The 12,527-nt window shown below is 39.0% G+C and overlaps 1 protein-coding gene and 1 pseudogene across 3 annotated transcripts in view; one reads left to right on the top strand and one right to left on the bottom strand.

Moving 5' to 3' along the window:
• The window catches only part of FBXL2 (F-box and leucine rich repeat protein 2), a 79,808-nt gene that overhangs the window by 47,388 nt on the left and 19,893 nt on the right, over nucleotides 1-12,527 (top strand). The window lies entirely within an intron of this gene.
• Nucleotides 9,453-9,527, bottom strand: LOC114908201 (annotated as a pseudogene).

A 12,527-nucleotide genomic window follows, 5' to 3' on the forward strand; every position in this document is an offset into this window, starting at 1 on the left:
CCTCTCACTGTTGTGGCCTCTCCCGTTGTGGAGCAACAGGCTCCGGACGCGCAGGCTCAGCGGCCATGGCTCACGGGCCCAGCCGCTCCGCGGCATGTGGGATCTTCCCGGATCAGGGCACGAACCCGTGTCCCCTGCATCAGCAGGCGGACTCTCAACCACTGTGCCACCAGGGAAGCCTTGTTTTTGTTTTAAATATTGAATTGTATGAGCTGTTTGTATATTTTGGAAATTAATCCCTTGTTGGTCACATCGTTTGCGAATTTTCACCCATTCCATAGGTGGTTTTTTCGTTTTGTTCATGGTTTCCTTTGCTATGCAAAAGCTTATAAGTTTGATTAGGCCCTATTTGTTTATTTTTGCTTTTACTTTTTTTTTTTTTTGGGGGGGGTACGCGGGCCTCTAACTGTTGTGGCCTCTCCCGTTGCGGAGCACAGGCTGCGGACGCGTAGGCTCAGCAGCCATGGCTCACGGGCCTAGCCGCTCCGCGGCATGTGGGATCTTCCTGGACTGGGGCACAAACCCGTGTCCCCTGTATCAGCAGGCAGACTCTCAACCACTGCGCCACCAGGGAAGCCCTGCTTTTACTTCTTTTGCTTTGGGAAAATTATCTGAGAAAGTATTGCTACAGTTTATGTCAGAGAATGTCTTGCCTATGCTCTTTTCTAGGAATTTTATGGTGTCATGTCTTATATTTAAGTCTTTAAGCCATTTTGAGTTTATTTTTATGCATGGTGTGAGGGAGTGTTCTAACTTCACTGATTTACATGCAGCTGTCCAGCTTCCCAACACCACTTGCTGAAGAGAGTGTCTTTTCCCCATTGTATATGCTTGCCTCCTTTGTCGTAGATTAATTGACTGTGGGTATATGGGTTTACTTCTGGGCTCTCTATTCTGTTCCAGTGATCTCTATGTCTGTTTTTGTGCCAGTACCACACTGTTTTGATTGCTGTATCTCTGTACTATAGCCTGAAGTCTGGAAGGGTTATGCTTCTGCTTCCAGCATTGTTCTTTTTCCTCAGGATTGCTTTGGCAATTCTGGGTCTTTTGTGGTTCCATATAATTTTTAGGATTATTCTAGTTCTGTGAAAAATGTCATGGGTATTTTGATAGGGATTGCATTAAATCTGTAGATTGCTTTGGGTAGTATGGCCATTTTAACAGTATTAATTCTTCCAATCCAAGAGCATGGGATATCTTTCCATTTCTTTGAATTATCTTCAGTTTCCTTTATTAATGTTTTATAGTTTTCAGCGTACAGGTTTTTCACCTTCTTGGCCAAGTTTATTCCTAGGTTTTTTTTTTTTTGATGCAATTTTAAATGGAATTTTTTTAGTTTACTTTCTCTTTTTGGTATTTCATTGTTAGTGTAAAGAAATGCAGCAGATTTCTGTATATTTATCTTGTATCCTGCTACCTTGCTGAATTCATTTATTAGTTCTAATAGTTTTTATGTGGCGACTTTAAGCTTCTCTACATAGAGCATCATGTCATCTGCAAATAGTGACGGTTTTACCTCTTCCACTCCAATTTGGATACCTTTTGTTTCTTGTCTCATTGCTGTGGCTAGGACTTCCAATACTATGTTGAGTAGAAGTGAGAGTGGGCATCCTTGTCTTGTTCCTGAATTTAGCAAGAAGTCTTTCAGCTTTTCACCATTAAGTATTATGCTGGCTGTGGGTTTGTCCTAAATGGTCTTTATTTTGTTGAGATATGTTCCCCGTATACCCACTTTGGTAAGAGTGTTTTATCATGAACGATGCTGAATTTTGCCAAATGCTCTTTCTGCATCTTTTGAGATGATCATGTGGCTTTTGTCTTTTGTTGATGTGGTGTATCACGTTAATTGATTTGCATATGTTGAACCATCCTTGTAACTCTGGAATGAATCCAACTTGATCATGGTATATAATCCTTTTTATGTGTTGTTGGATTTGGTTCGCTAATATCTTGTTGAGGATTTTTGCATCTATATTCATCAAAGATACTGGCCTGTAATTTTCTTGCGTAGTGTCTTTGTCTGGTTTTAGTATCAGGGTGATGGTGACTGCATAGAATGACTTTGGGAGTGTTCTCTTCTGTCTTTTGGAAGAGTTTGAGAAGGATCAGCATAAGTTCTTTGTATGTTTGGTAGAGTTCCCCAGTGAAGCCATCCAGTCCTGGCCTTTAGTTTACAGGGAGGTTTTGTTGTTGTTGTTGTTTTAAATTACAGGTTCTATTTCATTTCTAGTGATTGGTCTGTTCAAATTATCTGTCTCTTGACTCAGTCTTGACAGGTTTTATATTTTAAGAAACTTGTCCATTTCTTCTAGGTTGTTGAATTTGTTGGCATCTAACTGTTCATAGTATTCTCTTATGATTTTTTATATTTATGTGGTATCAGTTGTTATTTCTCCTCTTTCATTTCTTATTTTGTTTATTTGGGTCCACTCTTTTTCTTCTTGGTGACTGGCTAGAGTTTTATTGATTTTTAAAAAATCTTCTCAAAAATCTAGCTCTTGGTTTTATTGATCTTTTCTATTTCTTAAAAAAATTTTTTCCCTTGTGATGAGAACTCTTTTTAAAAAAATTTATATTTATTTTGGCTGTGCTGGGTCTTAGTTGTGGCATGCGGACTCCTAGCTGCGGCATGCGGACTCTTAGTTGCGGCATGCATGTGGGATCTAGTTCCCCATCCAGGGATCAGACCCAGGCCCCCTGCATTGGGAGTGTGGAGCCTTAACCACTGGACCACCAGGGAAGTCCCTGATCTTTTCTATTTCTTAAAAAATCTGTATTGTATTTATTTCCTCTCTGATCTTTGTTATTTCCTTCCTTCTCCTGGCTTTGGGTTTTTGTCTGTTCTTTTAAAAATTCTTTTAGGTGGTAGTTTAGTTTGCTTATATGAGATTTTTTTTGTTTCTTGAGGAAGGCCTATATCACTATGAACTTCCCTCTTAGAACTGCTTTTGCTGTGTCGCATAGATTTTGTAGGTTGTGCTTTCATTTTCTTTTGTCTCAAGGTATTTTCTGATTTCTTTATCTTATTGTTGACCCACTTTTTTTAGTAGCATGTCATTTAATCTCCATGTATTTGTTCATTTATTTTTTCTTTCAGTGGTTGATTTCTAGTTTCTGGTTGTGGTCAGAAAAGATGCTTGAAATAATTTCTATCTTCTTAAATTTGTTGAGGTTTTTATTGGTGACCTAGTATGTAATCTGTCCTAGAGAATATTCCATGCACACTTGAAAAGAATGTGTATTCCTTTGGGGGTGTGTGTGTGTAGTATCCTGTAGATATCAATTAAGTTCTACTGTTCTGTTGTGTCATTTAGGACCTCTGTTTCCTTACTGATTTTCTGTCTGGATGGTCTGTCCATTGATGTCCGGGGTGTTAAAGTCTCCTACTATTATTGTATTATGGTCCATTTCTCCCCTTATGTTAGTTAGTATTTTATGTATTTAGGTGCTCCTGTGTTGGGTACATTTATGTTAAAGAGTGTAATATCTTCTTGTATTGAACCCTTTATCATTATATAATGTCCTTCTTTGTCTTTCTTTATGGCCTTTGTTTTAAAGTCTATTTTGTTTGAAATGAGTATGCTACCCCCACTTTCTTGTCGTTTCCATTTGTATGAAATATCTTTTTCCATCCCCTCACTTTCACTCTGTGTGTGTCTTTTGCCCTGAAGTGAGTCTCTTGTAGGCAGCGTATTGTAGGTTCTTACATTTTATCCAATCTGCCACTGTATGTCTTTTGATTGGAGCATTTAGCCCATTGACATTTAAAGTAATTATTAATAGGTATGTATTTATTGCCATTTTAATTCCTGTTTTCCAGTTTTTGTAGTTCTTCTTTGTTCATTTCTTTTGTGGTTTTATGTTCTTCTTTTGTAGCATGCTTGAGTTCCTTTCTTTTTGTTTTTTTCCGAATCTCCTGTATATTTTTGATTTGTGTTTACCCTGGAGTTCAAGTATGCTGACCCATAACTATATCTACTTGCTTTAAACTAATAGTCATACAAGTTCAAACACATTCTAAAAGATTTACTTTTTAATTTTAATTTAATTTTTTTGGCTGCGCCATGCAGCATGCGGGATCTTAGTTCCTGGACCAGGGATCGAACCTGTGCGCCCTGGCTTGGAAGTGTGGAGTCCTAACAACTGGACCGCCAGGGAATTCCCAAGATTTACATTTTTATACTCCCCTCCCCCACATTTTGTGATTTCGATGTCCTATTTTACATCTTCATGCTTATTCTTTTACTATTGTATTTATAATTGCTTCTGCAAAATTTTTTGATTGTTTTTTAATCTATGTACTAATCTATTTAAGTGATCTTCAATCTTTTTGTATATTTGCCTTTTCTATTGTGATTTTCTCTTTTGTATAGCTTTCTTCTCTATTTAGAGAAGATCCTTTATAATATTTCTTTTAGAGTAGGCTTAGTATTGTGAATTCTTTCAGTTTTTGCCTGTCTGGGAAATTCTGTATCTCTCCTTCTATTCTAAATGATAAGCTTGGTCAGTAGAGTATCCTAGGTTGCAGGTTTTTCCCTTTCAGGATTTTGAATATATCGTGCCATTCCCTTCTGGCCTGCAATGTTTCTGCTAGAAATCAACTGATAGCCTTATGGGGGTTCCTTTGTAAGTGACTCTTTATTTTTCTCTTGCTATCTTTAGAATCCTCTGTTTAACTTTTGCCATTTTAATTATATGTATTGGTGTGGGTCTCTTTGGGTTCATCTTGTTTGGGACCCTCTGTGCTTTCTGGATATCTGTTTCTTTCTTTAGGTTTGGGAAGTTTTCAGCCATAATTTCTTTCTTTCTTTTTTTTAATTGAAGTATAGTTGATTTACAATGTGCCAATCTCTGCTGTACAGCAAGGTAACTCAGTTATACATACATATATATGTATGTATATATATATATTTTTTAATATTCTTTTCTTTTTTTAAAATATTCTTTTCTGTTATGGTTTATCTCAGGAGATTGGATATAGTTCCCTGTGCTATACAGTAGGACCTTGTTGTTTATCCATTCTAAGTGTAATAGTTTGCATCTACCAACCCCACATTTCCAGTCCATCCCTCTCCCTCTCCCCATCCCCCTTGGCAACCACAAGTCTGATCTCTATGTCTGTGAGTCTGTTTCTGTTTTATAGATAGGTTCATTTGTGCCACATTTTAGATTCCACATATAAGTGATATCATATGGTATTTGTTTTTCTGACTTACTTCACTTAGTATGATAATCTCTAGTTACATCTATGTTGCTGCAGATGGCATTATTTCATTCTTTTTTATGGCTGAGTAGTAGTCCATTGTCTATATGTACCATGTCTTCTTTAGCCATTCATCTGTTGATGGACATTTAGGTTGTTTCCATGTCTTGGCTATTGTGAATAATGCTGCTATGAATATAGGGGTGCATGTGCCTTTTTGAATTATAGTTTTCTGTGGGTATGCCCAGGAGTAGGATTGCTGGATCATATGGTAATTTGATTTTTAGTTTTCTGAGGAACCTCCGTACTGTTTTCCATAGTGGCTGCCCCAACTTACATTCCCACCGACAGTGTAAGAGGGTTCCCTTTCTCCAGACCCTCTCCACCATTATCTACAAATAACACCATTTGTTATTTGTAGACTTTTTAATGATGGCCATTCTGACTGGTGTGAGGTGGTACCTCATTGTAGTTTTGATTTTCATTTCTCTAATAATTTGTGATGTTGAGCATCTTTTCATGTGCCTGCTAGCCATCTGTATGTCTTCTTTGGAGAAATGTCTGTTAAGGTCTACTGTCTATTTTTTGATTAGGTTGTTTGTTTTTTTTTGTTGTTAAGTGTATGAGCTGTTGTATATTTTGGTCCCGATTAAGCCCTTGATGATTGCATCATTTGCAAATATTTTCTCCCATTCTGTAGGTTGTCTTTTTTTTTTTTTTTTGCTGTGCTAAAGCTTGTAAGTTTGATTCAGTCCCATTTGTTTATTTTTGTTTTTATTTCTATCGCCTTGCAAGACTGACCTAAGAAAACATTTATGTCAGAGAATGTTTTGCTTATGCTCTTGGTGAGCCTGGCCAGAAGTTTTATGGTGTCATGTCTTATGTTTAAATCTTTAAGGCATTTTGAGTTTATTTTTGTGCATAGTGTGAGGGTGTGTTCTAACTTCATTGATTTACGTTCACCTGTCTAACTTTCCCAGCACCACTTGCTGAAGAGACTTGCTTTTTCACATTTTATATTCTTGCCTCCTTTGTCAAAGATTAATTGGCCATAGGTGTGTGGATTTATTTCTGGTTTCTGTGTTCTGTTCCATTGATCCATATGTCTGTTTTTATACCAGTACCACGCTGTTTTGATTACTGTAGCTTTGTAGTATAGTCTGAAGTCTGGGAGAGGTATGCCTCCTGCTTTTTTTTTTTTCTTTCCCCCTCAGGATTGCTTTGGCAATTCTGGGTCTTTTATGGTTCCATATAAATTTTTGGATCATTTGTCTAGTTCTGTGAAAAATGTCATTGGTAATTTGATAGGGATTGCATTAAATCTGTAAATTGCTTTGGGTAGTATGGCCATTTTAACAATATTTATTCTTCCAGTCTGAGAACATAGGATATCTTCCATTTCTTTGAATCCTCTTTAATTTTCTTTATTATGTTTTATAGTTCTCAGTGTATAAGTTTTATATAGTTCTCAGTGTATAAGTCTTTCACCTCCTTGGTCAAATTTATTCCTAGGTATTTTTTTTTTTTTGGTGTGATTTTAAAAGGTATTTTTTTTTTTTTACATTCCCTTTCTGATATTTCATTGTTAGTGTAAAGAAATGCAACCGATTTCTGAGTGGTAATGTTGTATCCTGCTACTTTGCTGAATTCATTTATTAGATCTAGTAGTTTTTGTGTGGAGTCTTTAGGGTTTTCTATATATAGTATCATGTCATTTGCATATAGTGACAATTTTACCTTTTCCCTTCGAATTTGGATACTTTTTGTTTCATCTTCTTGTCTGATTGCTGTGGCTAGGGCTTCCATTACTATGCTGAATAGAAGTGGTGAGAGTGGGCATCCTGGTTCCAGATTTTAGCAGGAAGACTATCAGCTTTTCACTGTTGAGTATTATATTGGCTGTGGGTTTGTCGTAAATAGCTTTTATTATGTTGAGATATGTTCCTTGTATATCCACTTTGGTAAGAGTTTTGTTTTTAAAAATTTTTATTTATTTATTTATTTATTTTTGGCTGTGTTGGGTCTTTGTTGCTGTGCGCGGGCTTTCTCTAGTTGTGGCAAGCGGGGAGTATTCTTTGTTGCAGTGCGTGGGCTTCTCATTGTGGTGGCTTCTCTCATTGTGGAGCACGGGCTCAAGGCACGTGGGCTTCAGTAGTTGTGGCACGCGGGCTCAATAGTTGTGGCTCACAGGCTCTAGAGCACAGGCTCAGTAGTTGTGGCGCATGGGCTTAGCTGCTCTGCGGCATGTGGGATCTTGGCGGACCAGGGATCAAACCCGTGTCGCCTTCACTGGCAGGCGGATTCTCAACGACTGCACCACCAGGGAAGCCCCTGGTAAGAGTTTTTATCATGAATCGATGTTGAATTTTGTCAAATGCTTTTTCCTCATCTGTTGAGATGATCATGTGGTTTTTGATTTTTTTTGTTGTTGTTAATGTGTATTACATTGATTGATTTGCATATGTTGAACCATCCTTGTGAACTTGGGATGAATCCCACTTGGTTGTGGTGTATGATTTTTTGTATGTGTTGTTAAATTCGGTTTGCTAATATTTTGTTGAGGATTTTTTTCTTTTTTGGTGATACCTTTGTCTGGTTTTGGTATCAGGGTGATGGTGGCTTCATCACAAGTTTTTGGGAGTGTTCCCTCCTCTTAAATCTTTTCAAAGAGTTTGAGAAGAATCGGTATAAATTCTTCTTTGTATGTTTGGTAGAATTTGCCTGTGAAGCCACCTGGTCCTGGACTTTCCTTTGTAGTGAGGTGTTTTTTTTTATTACAGATTCTATTTCAGTCCTAGTGATTGGTCTGTTCAAATTATCTGTTTCTTCTTGATTAAATTTTTATGGGCTGTATGTTTCTAGAAAGTTGTCCATTTCTTCTAGATTGTCAAATTTGTTGGCATATAATTGTTCATAGTATTCTCTTATGAGTTTTTTGTACTTCTGAAGTGTCAGTCGAGCTTTCTTCTTTTTCATTTGTTATTTTGTTTATTTGAGTTCTCTCTCTTTTCTTCTTGGTGAGCCTGGCCAGAGGTTTGTTAATTTTGTTTACCCATTCAAAGAACCAGCTCTTGGTTTTATTGATTTTTTAATCTATATTTTATTTATTTCCTCCCTGATCTTTATTATTTCCTTCTTTCTGCTGACTTTACGTTTTGTTTGTTCTTCTTTTTCTAATTCTTTTAGGTGGTAGGTTAGGTTGTTTATTTTAGATTTTTCTTGTTTTTTGAGGAAGGCCTGTATCTCTATGAATTTCCCTCTAATAACTGCTTTTCCTGCATCCCACAGATTTTGTGTGGTTGTGTCTTTATTGTCATTTGTTTCAAGGTATTTTAATTTCCTTTTTGATTTCCTCGTTGATCCATTGGTTTTTTAGTAGCATGTTGTTTAGTCTCCATGTAATCATTTTTTTCTCATTTCTTTTCCTGTGGTTGATTTCTTTTCTTTCTTTTTTTTGTTTTTTTGAGGTTAATTTGTGCCTTTATTTGCCAGTATAATTTAACTACAGTGGCCTGCAAACTGTTCTGATCTAAAAAATACATTTTACATCACAATCCAACAAACACACATACATATATAATATGTATACTTAAAAGTGAAAGAAATGTTTTGCCAAAAAGGTCTACCCTGAGTGTTAATTTTTTTTTTGAGACTTTTTTAACGCAGTTTTGGTTTACAACAAAGTTGACAGGAAGGTACAGAAATTCCCCATATACCTAGTCCCCTCACATGCATAGCCATTATCAACAGAGTGGTACTTTTTTAAAAAAAAACAAAACAAAACAGGGATGAACTGCATTGACACATCATACCCACCAAAGTCCACAGTTCACCCTAGGGTTCACTTTAATGAAGTGAATAATGTTGCACATTCTATTTTGGACAAAAAGTATAATGACATATATCCATCATTATAATGTCATTCAAAGTATTTTCACTGCTCATAAAAACTTATACGCTTTGTGTATTCATCTCCCCTTTCTCCCAAACTCCTGGAGACTGTTGATCTTTTTATTGTCTCCATAGTTTTGCCTTTTCCAGAACGGCATATAGTTCGAATCTATTGTTCTTTTTTCTTTCTCCTTGAAAAGAGAGGTTCAAAGCCTTTATAAGACCACTCGTGACCTGCCCATACATGAACCACGGCTCTAGGTGGCAAACTCCCCCACTAAATACTGTAGCTTTTCTTCCAGTATTGAGCCCTGTCCCACTGGTCCTGCCCAGCAGCCACATGGAGGTGCAGGGGAACACATGTTTGGTATTTGTTCATAGGAAGGCCACAAGTTTTGTGCCCCTTGTCACAGTGAAACCTGTGGTCGATTTCTAGTTTCATGCCATTGTGGTCAGAGAAGAGTCTTGAAATAATTTTTTTATTTTTTTTTTAAGGGTGAGAGGCTTGTCTTTTTTTTTTTTTTTTTAAATATACATTTATTTATTTATTTATTTATTTGGTTGTGGCAGGCGGACTCCTTAGTTGTGGCTCACCAGCTCCTTAGCTGCGGCACATGGGCTCCTTAGTTGTAGCATGCAAACTCTTAGTTGCGCCACGCATGTGGGATCTAGTTCCTGGACCAGTGATCGAACCCAGGCCCCCTGCATTGGGAGCGTGGAGTCTTAACCACTGCGCCACCAGGGAAGTCCCTTGAAATAATTTCTATACTCTTAAATCTGTTGAGGTTAGTTTTGTGCCTTAGTATGTGGTCAGTCCATATGCACTTGAAAAGAATGTGTTCTGTTTTTTGTTTGTTTGTTTGTTTTTGGATGTAATGTCCTGAAAATATCAATTAAGTCTGTCTGTTCTGTTGTATCATTTGGGACTTCTGTTGCCTTATTGATTTTCTGTCTAGAAGATCTGTCCATTGATATGAGTGGGGTGTTAAAGTCTCCTACTGTTATTGAATTCCTGTCAGTTTCTCCTTTTATGTCTGTTAGTATTTGTTTTATGTATTTGTATGCTCCTATATTAGGTGCATATATGTTGACGAGTGTAAAATCCTCTTCTTGTGTTGGTCCTTTTATCAGCATGGAGTGTCCTTCCTTATTTTTCTTTATAGCCTTTGCTTTAAAGTCTATTTTGTCTGATATGAATATTGTAACTCCCTCTTGCTTGTTATTTCCGTTTGCATGAAATATCTTTTTCCATCCCCTCACTTTTTTTTTTTGTGGTACGTGGGCCTCTCACTGTTGTGGCCTCTCCCGTTGTGGAGCACAGGCTCTGGACGCGCAGGCTCAGTGGCCATGGCTCACGGGCCTAGCCGCTCCGCGGCATGTAGGATCTTCCCGCACTGGGGCACAAACCCGTGTCCCCTGCATCGGCAGGCGAACTCTCAACCACTGCACCACCAGGGAAGCCCATGCTGTCTGCTGTGTTGATTGGGTAATTTCCATTATTCTATCTTCCAGATCACTTATTCTTTCCTCTGCATTATTTATTCTGCCATTCAGTGCCTTTAGCTCAGTTTTCATCTTGGCAAATGAGTTTTCTAATTTTTCTTGGCTCCTCCTCATAGTTTCTAGTTCCTTTTTACAGTAATGTGCATTTCTGTCAGTGGCCTTTCTTGATTCCTTCAGTATTTTCATTTGCTCCTTTTTGAACTCAGTATCTATTAGACTGAAGAGGTCTGTTTCATTGTTTGTTCCTTCAGGGGAATTCTCTGGGTCTTTTAACTGGGAATCGTTCCTCTCCTTCATTTTGCTTATATTTCTCTTACTTTGTGAGTTCAGGAGAAACAATTATCTACTGTAGTCACGGAGGGCTGTTTATATGCAGGAGCATCCCTGCATAGCTTGTGTAGGTTCAATATTTTTTTGCTGTGAGGGCTGTTTTTGGTTTGGATGCTTGCTGTCTCTTTTCTCCACATGTGCTGGTTGTTATCCCCTTGATAGGGGGTGTGCAGGTGCATGTTCCATTCATGCTTCCAGGAAGGCAGGGACAGTGCTTGGCTCTTGGTCGCGGGAGCCTTGGTGGCAGCGGTGGCGGGCTGCATTCGCTCCTAGGGAGGGGAGGGCAGTGGTTGGCACTGGGTTGTGGTACCCTCAGCGGTGGTCGTGGTTGCTCCCAGGGAGTTGGGGGCAGGAGTTGGTGCCTGGTCACGGGACCCTCTGTGGCAGCGGCGGTCTGCGCCTGCCTCTGGGGTCTGAGATGGCAGTGCGGTGGCTCACACCAGCCCCTGGAGCTCGTGTAGGTGGTGCCCTGCTGCCTGAGGGAGCTCATGGAGAAAGAACCTCCTATGGTGGCCTGCCCTTTGAGTGCCCCCCAACAGTTGTGCCCTGCCTCTCTGGTGGGCCCAGGCCTCCTCCCATACTCCATTGGTTGTGTCTCACCACACCCTAGCCCCCTCAGGGTGTCTCCATGCAGCCAGCCCCAGTCCTCTCCTCCAGGTTTGACCTCCGAAGCCTGAGCCTCTGCACCCAGCCTCTCCTGCCCCAGCAGATGAGCGTCTCAGGCCAGGGAGTGCTGCGCGGCACTGACCTTCTGCGCAGGTCTCTCTCCACTTTGCCCTCTGCAAACCAATTGCTGCGTTCTTCTCCAAGGCTCTGAAGCTCCCCCTCTGTCCCAGCTGATCTCAGTGAAGGGACTTCCCAGTGTGTGGAAACCTTTCTTCTTTCACAGCTCCCTCCCAGGGGTGCAGGTCGCGTCTCGATTTTTTCTCTCTGTCTTTTATTTTTCTTTTGCCTTACCTAGGTACATGGGGAGTTTCTTGCCTTTTTGGAAGTCTGAGGTCTTCTGCCAGCGTTCAGTAGATGTTCTGTGAGAACTGTTCCACATGTAGATGTATTTGTGGGAGAAGGTGAGCTCCATGTCCTACTCCTCCAACATCTTGATCCAATCTCCCATAATTTCTTTAAATACATTTTCCATCCCCCTCTCTTTCTTTTCTCCTTCCAGAACCCCTATTATGTGTAGGTTGACATGCTTTATATTATCCCATAGATCTCGTATGTTGCTTTCAGTTTTTTTCATTTGTCTTTCTGTCTGCTCTTCTATTGGGTGATTTCCATTATTCTGTTTTCCAGATCACTTATTTATTCTTCTGTGTCTTTTAGTCTGCTCTCCATTGTTTCTAGATTGGTTTTTCTCAGCAATTGAATTGTCTACTTTTGAGTGGTTCATCTTTATAGTTTCTAGTTCCTTGTTACAGTGACCTTGCTATATATTTCTATTGCTAATCCTTCTTGATTCCTTTGTCTTTTTTATTATCTCCTTTTTGAACTTGGGGTCTAGTAGACATTACTTGTTCTTTCAGGAGATTTCTGTCACTGTTTAATTGGTAGTAGTTCCTCTGCTTTTTCATTTTACTTAACTTTCTTTGTCTCTATGAGT

The sequence above is a fragment of the Monodon monoceros genome, unplaced genomic scaffold (genome assembly GCF_005190385.1).
Source record: "Monodon monoceros isolate NGI ecotype Baffin Bay Population unplaced genomic scaffold, NGI_Narwhal_1 Super_Scaffold_3, whole genome shotgun sequence".
In the NCBI taxonomy this organism is placed as follows: domain Eukaryota; kingdom Metazoa; phylum Chordata; class Mammalia; order Artiodactyla; family Monodontidae; genus Monodon; species Monodon monoceros.